The 8,041-nt window shown below is 41.9% G+C and overlaps 1 pseudogene; it reads right to left on the reverse strand.

The window, feature by feature from the left end:
* Positions 1–661: 661 nt before the first annotated feature.
* Positions 662–8,041, reverse strand: part of LOC109390320 (ras-related protein Rab-11B-like) — a 10,842-nt pseudogene continuing 3,462 nt past the window's right edge.

Consider the following 8,041-nt stretch of genomic DNA (forward strand, 5'->3'; position numbering starts at 1 on the left):
CCTGGCTGAGAGATATATGGGTTGTTTCCAGTTTTTGGAGACTATGTATAAAGCTGCTATGAATAATCATATACAAAGCTTTATGATGGACATTTTTCCATTTCTCTTGGGTAAATATTTAGGAGTGGGATTGCTAGGTCTTACAGTAGTTTTACATTTAACTTTACAAGAAACCACCAAACTGTTTTCCAAAGTGGTTGTACCATTTTAGATCCCCACCAGTGATGTGTGAGGGTTCTAGTTCCCCCACATCATTGTCAACATTTGAGCATTATCAGTCTTAATTTTAGCTATTTTCATGCATGTATAAGTGGCCTATCATTGTTGCTTTAATTTCTCTGAAGACTAATGATGTCGAGCATTTTTTATGTGCTTTTTTTTTGCCACATATATATCTTCTTTATTTAAGCATCTGTCTAAATTATTTGCCTATTTTGCAAATTGCATTATTTGTCTTCTTACTATCAAAAAAAATTTTTTTTTACCACAAGAATTACAAAAATATTTCAATTTCAGTCCTGGGAAATGGACTACACACAGCCTTCCGGGGAGAAAAGAAATGCCTTCTGTGCTCTGACAGCACTGCTCCTTTGGCTTGTTTTCAGTGGTTGGTGGGACATGATCAGGAACCACGCTGTCGCTTGGGAACGTGTCATTTTCACTACTGTCTAACATTTGCTTCTGGGACAATGCGGAATATCTCTGACAGAATTGTCTGAAAAGCAGCTTCTACATTTGTAGAGTCTAGAGCAGATGTTTCCATGAATGACAAACCATTCTTTTCTGCAAAAGCTCTTGCTTCATCTGTAGGAACTGCCCTGAGATGACGCAAATCTCCCCTATTGCCCACAAGCATTCTAACATCCCTATCAGCAAGATCTCTCAGTGCTTTCAGCCCTGGCTCTATGCTTGCATAGATATGGAGACGCTTAGCGATGTCATAAACCACTAAGACGCCTACAGCTCCCCCATAGTATGCTGATGGGAAAGCTCAGGATCATTTTTTGCCCTGCTGGGTCCCACATCTGTGCCTTTACTCTTTTTCCCATCAACCTGGATGCTTCTTGTTGCAAACTCTACTCCAGTGGAGCTCTTGCTTTCGAGGTTAAACTCATTTTGAGTGAATTGAGACAGGAGAGTACTCTTTCCAACACCCGAATCTCCCATAAGGACAACTTTGAAGAGGTACTCACTCTGCCCTGCAGGTGCCCATTGGTGGATCGAAGGGGTGGGAGCAGTGGTGGCATTGGTGGGACCTGGGGTGGGCGCTGCAGGGGTAACCCAAGTGCCCTTACTATTGATTTTTTGAGGTGAAATTCAAATAATGTATATTTAATCATTACCCATTTTCTAGTGTACAACTCAGTAGCATCGTGTAATACTTTTACAATATTGTGCAACCAGCACCTGTTTAGTTTCAAGGTACTTTAGTCACCCCAAAATGAAATGCCATAACCATTAAGCAGTCATTACCCATCATCCCTCCTCCTAACTTCCAACAAACCACCAATCTGCTTTCTGTCTCTATGAATTTACCTATCCTGGATATTTAATATAAACAGCATCATACAATATGTGGCCTTCTGTGTTTGGCTTCTTTCACTTAGCATAATGTTTCTGAGGTTCATCCATGTTGTAGCATGTGTCATAGTTCCTTTGTATGGATGATTAATAGTCCACTGTATGTATAGACCACAGATGGCTTATCCATTCATCTGTCCATGGACATTTGGGTGTTTTTCACCTTTGCTGATTGTGAATAATGCTGCTGTTCACATTTATATATGAGTATTTGTTTGAATATCTGTTTTCGATTCTTTTGGGTAGATACTACCTAGGAATGGAACTGATGAGTCATATTGTAACTCTGTGTTTAACTTTTTGAGGAACTGCCAAATGGTTTTTCAGAGAGGCTGCACCACTTTACATTCTCACCAACAATGTATGAGGGTTCTGATCTCTCCACATTCTCCCAACACTTGTTATTTTCTGTTTGTTTTTTTAAATTACTTTTATTATGGCCAACCTAGTGGATGTGAAGTGACCTTCGTATTAGTATTAATTTTTAAGAGTGTTTTATATATTCTAGATATGTCCTTTGTCAGATATACATATTACGAATATTTCCTCTCAGTCTGTGTCTTTTGATAATAGTCAGTTAAAAAAAAATTAATGTATTTAACCCTTACAACGACTCTGCACTATTTTAGGAGAATGAGAGCACTTCATTCTGTTACATACCAGATTTAGAGCACCCTGCTTTATGTAAGATGTATGCGTGTGCCTGGAAAAAGTGGCATATAAACTAAATCTGAATGAGTTAGCCCTTGGGTGTGGGCATTTGCATAACCATAATATCTAAGTGAGAAAGATCCAAGTGTGTGTGAGCCATCAGTGTGAATGCTAAGCCACATCTGTGTAAGGCGAATGTGCAATGTATGATTGTGCTTGTAATGCATGAATGTGTGTGCTGTGGACATGGGGAACCTCTGAGCTTGTGATGTCTGCATGTACATGTGGGATCTGAGGGTGTGTGTGATATCTGTGTGACATCAGAGTCCTTCATCAGAGACTGAAAAGGAGCGGGACCAGCCATGACCTCTTTCTTACTGAGCCCACAAGCACGACGGCATGCACGTGCTGGCAGCCATGTTGCCATACATGGATATAGCTTGCCTGAGAATAAAACTACAGAAGAAGAAAACAGAGGGATCTTCAAGATGGAGAAAGACAAAACCACAAAATCCTGGGGATAGTTGAGTACAGGATCCATCTACACTTGAATCTTTACCGTGGGCTTTCAGTTATATAAACCAATCAATACCCACTCCTTTATTTTTAGCTGGCTTGACTGATACAAACATTTATGATAGAATGTGAATTGGGAAAAAGCTTCTTTCTGCTTGCTACCATCTCAACCAAACACAAAATATGAATGAGTGGCGGCCACAGTCTCATCACCACCATGTGGTACTTCCCTGGGAAGGACTACTAGTGAAGGGGGAGAAATTTTTGGCAGGATGGCGGCAGCCATGCTGGGGTTCAGCTCCCGGCAGATGAACGCAGGATTCAGTGAGGCTGAAAAAGAACAATGGAGCCACAGATAGGGGGTTCATACCACTATATTATATTCTCCATGATGGCTGGTCGAGACACGAGAAGCAAACATCCATCAATACCCCAACAAGGGGTCTTCCTGCACCACAGTCTCACTGGTGGTCCGGCAAGACACAGGAAGTAGGGTCCGCAGGATCTGCACCATCCACGACACCCACACTTGCTAACGCAGCCATGGCAGTTATATGCAAAACAATAGTAGCTAATGGCCAACTGGTTACAGTTGATGGCCATCTAATAACTGAGCCAGCACCTTTCCACGTGAGGCTGAGAGCCTGGAAACTGCTTTCCTGGCCCTTTCCCAACAGTGGCCAAGTGGCTCCCCAACTGGGGCAGTGGCAGTGCAGGTTGGGGAGGGAGTCAGTGGGCCCCAAGACTGTAGCTCAGGATGCCCCACCCTTGAGCTAGTGAGGGAACGGGTGAGGAGGCAGGTGCAGGCCCAGACTTTGGAGGTCAGAACAGGGAGGGACTCAGAGTACTAAGCCAGAGAAATATGGTTAGGGGAGTGTTTGTTGTGACTCCCAGGCCTCTCCTGGGAGAGGCTTCTCTTTAACTGTGAGGGACTTGGTAGAGTTGAGTTGGGGGGTGGCTTATAGAGGATCATCATCCGTCAACTCCGAACTTTCCAATAATGGAAATGAAAAAAAAAGAGGTTCTGGTGGGTGCTGAATGTAAGGGTGGAGTTTAATAAATCAATAACACAGTTAAACTTAGCCAGTTTGCAGCTTGACTCACTGCATAGCTCTCTAAAAGGAAGTTAAAAAATATCAAGAGTGGTTATCTCTCCTTGGTGAGATAATGACAAATATCCTTTTAATTTCTTTGTTTGATTTTTTTACAACATGTAAATATTAATAATCACAAAAGACAATGAGGCTTTTTCCATTTGGGGAGAAAATAGAAAAAGTAGAAAATCTAGAGGATGAGGGGAAGGACTCAATGGTGGAAACTTCCAAGGTTCCCTTGACTAGTGACCAGGCTGCTGGCCTCAGCAGCCTCCCATGGCAAGACCAGCTGCCATACCTCTCCACTTGGGGGGAAAAAAGCAGTCTTGTTTATTCATTCCCAATGGCCAGATATGTGAGGGTGCACAGGCAGCTGAAAACTGCTTCCCCTGGTGGCCTCTTACTCATGGGCTCCACAGAAAGCTCATTCCCTAGCCCAAATCCCCATGTGGCTGCTAACCTTGGCACCCATTTTTTAGGTGAAGGGATCTGTCCCAGGTCATTTCTTCAATGAGGGGCATGATGCAGACCCTTCTCTTAATGACTGACAGTCGAGTCCCTGCATTTTCATTTTAACAATCATTTGAAAAAGAAGTCTGTGTTTTCTGAGCACTTCCACAATATGCAAAATGGGCAAGGAATTATCAAGCTTAGTAGTAGATTAACCAAAAACTGTATTGGCGTGGAACTAACCACAAACTTTAAATACTGGTCTGCTCCGTTCTTGCTCATTACCCATAGCTGTGTAACAAAACATCTCCAAACTCAGTGCCTTAATACAAAAATGTATTATTATCTCAATTTTCTGTGGTTTGACAGGGCTTAGCTAGGTGATTCTCACTTGGGGTCTTTCATACAGTTGCAGTCAGGTGGTGACTAGGGCTGCAGTCACTGGAGAGTCGTCTGGATGGGATGTCCACCCTGGCTCACTCCCATGGTCTAAATTCCAAGGATAAAAAGAATGGAAGATGAGACAGCCTGAGATGGATTTCAAGAGTCTTTGGATAACGGAAAAAAGGAAACTATAAGCTAAGTGCCTGCAGAGAGGGGAAACTGATGAGAAACCAGCCATTTTGCTGCAAAACCCTGGTAGCAGTGATATGCGGGAGCTAGCTCATACTGGCTCATTAGAGCCAATTTATAAAATTTCAGAAATATTGTTTCTGTGTAATGCAAATAGTATACAGGCATACCTTGGAGATATTGCAAGTTGGGTTCCAGACTACCACAATAAAGCGAATATCACAATAAAGTGAGTCACATAAATTTTTTGGTTTCCCAGGGCATGTAAAAGTTATGTTCACACTATCCTGTAGTCTATTAAGGGTGCAAGAGCACTATGTTTAAAAAAACAATGAACATGCCTTAATTAAAATATACTTAATTGCTAACAAATGCTAACTATCATCTGAGTTATAGTTAGCATTGTAATTAGCATTACAACTTCAGCGAGTTGTAATTTTTTTGTTCTTTTTTGCTGGTGGAGCGACGAGGCCCACTCGTCTGCCGTGGCCACCTGGCTCATCAGCCAGGCACCTAGAGGGTTAACCTGAGTGGACTGGATGAGGAGATTAGAAAAGAAAGACACAGAGACAAAGTTGGGCTCAGGAGGTCCACTGTCTATTGATGGCTAAAAGTGGCACCGTTTATTGCTTGCACACAGTTTTATAACAGAAGTAGATTTCTTTAGGTAAGGGGTTTTGGGAGCTTGATGGAGTGGGGAAGCAAATGTTCCCAAAGCAAGACAAAGTATAGCAAGTAGAAACTGTTAACAGGCTGGCAATTTACTCTGTAACTTTCAAGGCTGTTTGTGAAGTAGGCTTGCAGCAGCACAGTGGAGAATAAGCTTATCTAGCAACCTTCCCACGCTGCTCACCCAGGCCTGAAAACCTGTCAGCTTGCCAGCTGCCAGGCTTAACCCCTACTGCAGACCTCCGGCTCTCCACAGTGGAGGGTCTTCCCTGTGTTGATGGCTGCTGACTGATCAGGGTGGTGGCTGTGGCAATATCTTAAAATAAGACACCTGTGAAGTTTGCTGCATTGGTTGACTCTTCCTTTCACGAATGACTTCTCTGTAACATGTGATGCTGTTTAATAGCATTTTACTCACAGTAAAACTTCTTTAAGAAATGGGAGTTAATCCTCTCAAACCCTGCCCCTGCTATATCAACTATGTTTATGTAGTATTCTAAATCCTTTGTTGTTATTTCAACAATCTTCACAGCATCTTCACCAGTAGATTTTATCTCAAGAAACCACTTTCTTCGCTCATCCATCTGTTAAAGTTTTATCATGAGATTGCAGTAATTCAGTCACATCTTCAGGCTCTACTTCTAATTCTAGTTCTCTTGCTAGTTCCACCACATCTGCAGTTACTTCCCCCACTGAAGTCTTGAACCCTCAAAGTCATCCATGAGGGCTGGAATCAACTTCTTCCAAACCCTTGTTAATGTTGCTATTTTGACCTCTTCCTATGAATCATGAACTATTCTTAATGGCATCTAGAATGGTCAATCATTTCCAGAAAGTTTTCAATTTATTTTGCCCAGATCCATAGCGAAATCACTAACTATGGCAGCTATAATCCTTACAAAATGGGTTGTCGGAAAAGTCATGACGCATTTTTGCAACAAAAACATAGAAAAAATACGTCATGACTTTTCCGACAACCCAATATTTCTTAAATAATAAGACTTGAAAATCGAAATTACTCCTTGATCCATGGGCTGAATGTTGTGTTAGTAAGCATGAAAACATTAATCTGTTGTACATCTCTATCAGAGCTCTTGGGTGACCAGTTGCATTGTCAATGAGCAGTGATATTTTGAAAGGAATCTTTTGTTCTGAGCAGTGAGCTTAAAAATTTATATTCAGAAAATTATGTTGTAAACAGGTGTGCTGTCATCCAGGCTTTGTTGTCCCATTTATGGAGCACAAGGAGAGTAGATTTAGCATAATTCCTAAGGACCCTAGAATTTTTGGAATGGTAAATGAGCACTGGCTTCAACTTAAAGTCACCAGCTGCATTAGCTCCTAACAAGAGAGTCAGCCTGTCCTTTGAAGCTTTGAAGTCAGGCACTAAATTCTCCTCTCCAGCTATGGAAGTCCTAGATGGCATCTTCTTCCAATATAAGGCTGTTTTGTCTACATTGTTGTGTAGTGTAGCCACCTTCATTAATTATCTTAGCTAGTTCTCCTGGATAACTTGCTGCAGCTTCTCCATCAGCACTTGCTGCTTCACTTGCACTTTTATGTTACGGAGATGCCTTTTTCCCTTAAACCTCATGAACCAACCTCTGCCAGCTTCCAACTTTTCTTCTGCAGCATTCTCACCTCTCTCAGCCTTCACAGAATTGACGAGAGTATATGGCCTTGCTCTGGATTAGGCTTTGGCTTAAGGGAGTTTTGTGGCTGGTTTGATCTTCTACCCAGACCACTAAAACTTTCTCCATATCAGCAATAAGGCTGTTTCACTATCTTATCATGTGTTCACTGGAGTAGCACTTTCAATTTCCTTCAATAACTTTTCCTTTGCATTCATAACTTAGCAAACTGTTTGGTGCAAGAGGCCCACCTTTCGGTCTGCCTTGGTTTTCAACACGCCTTCTTCACTAAACTTAATCATATTTAGCTTTGGATTTAAAGTGAGAAACATATGACTCTTCTTTCACTTGAACACTTAGAGGCCATTGTAGGGTTCTTAATTGATTTAATTTCAATATTGTGTCTCAGGGAATAGGAAGGCCCAAGGTGAGAAAGAGATCAGCTGGTCGGTGGAGCAGTCAGAATACATACGAACATTTATCAACTAAGTTTGCTGTCTTATATGGGTGTGGTTCATGCTGCCCCAAAACAATTCAGAATAGCAATATCAAAGGTCACTGATCACAGATCACCATAATAAATAATAATAAAAAAGTAAGAATTTGTGAGAATTACCAAAATGTGGTACAGAGATACAAAATGAGCAAATGCTGTTGGAAAAATGGCATGGATAGACTTACTCTATACAGGGTTGCCACACATCTTCAATATGTTAAAAAATAATGTGTTGGGCCGGCCGAGTGGCGCGTTGGTTAAGAGCTGGCTTGGGATGCCAGAGGACCCCGTTTCGGATCCCACATATGAGGGCCAGTGACACTGCCCTCCACAGCTAAGATGCTGAACAACAGCTCAACCTGGAGCTGGGCTGCCATGAG

The sequence above is a fragment of the Hipposideros armiger genome, unplaced genomic scaffold, assembly GCF_001890085.2.
Source record: "Hipposideros armiger isolate ML-2016 unplaced genomic scaffold, ASM189008v1 scaffold_264, whole genome shotgun sequence".
Classification (NCBI taxonomy): Eukaryota; Metazoa; Chordata; class Mammalia; order Chiroptera; family Hipposideridae; genus Hipposideros; species Hipposideros armiger.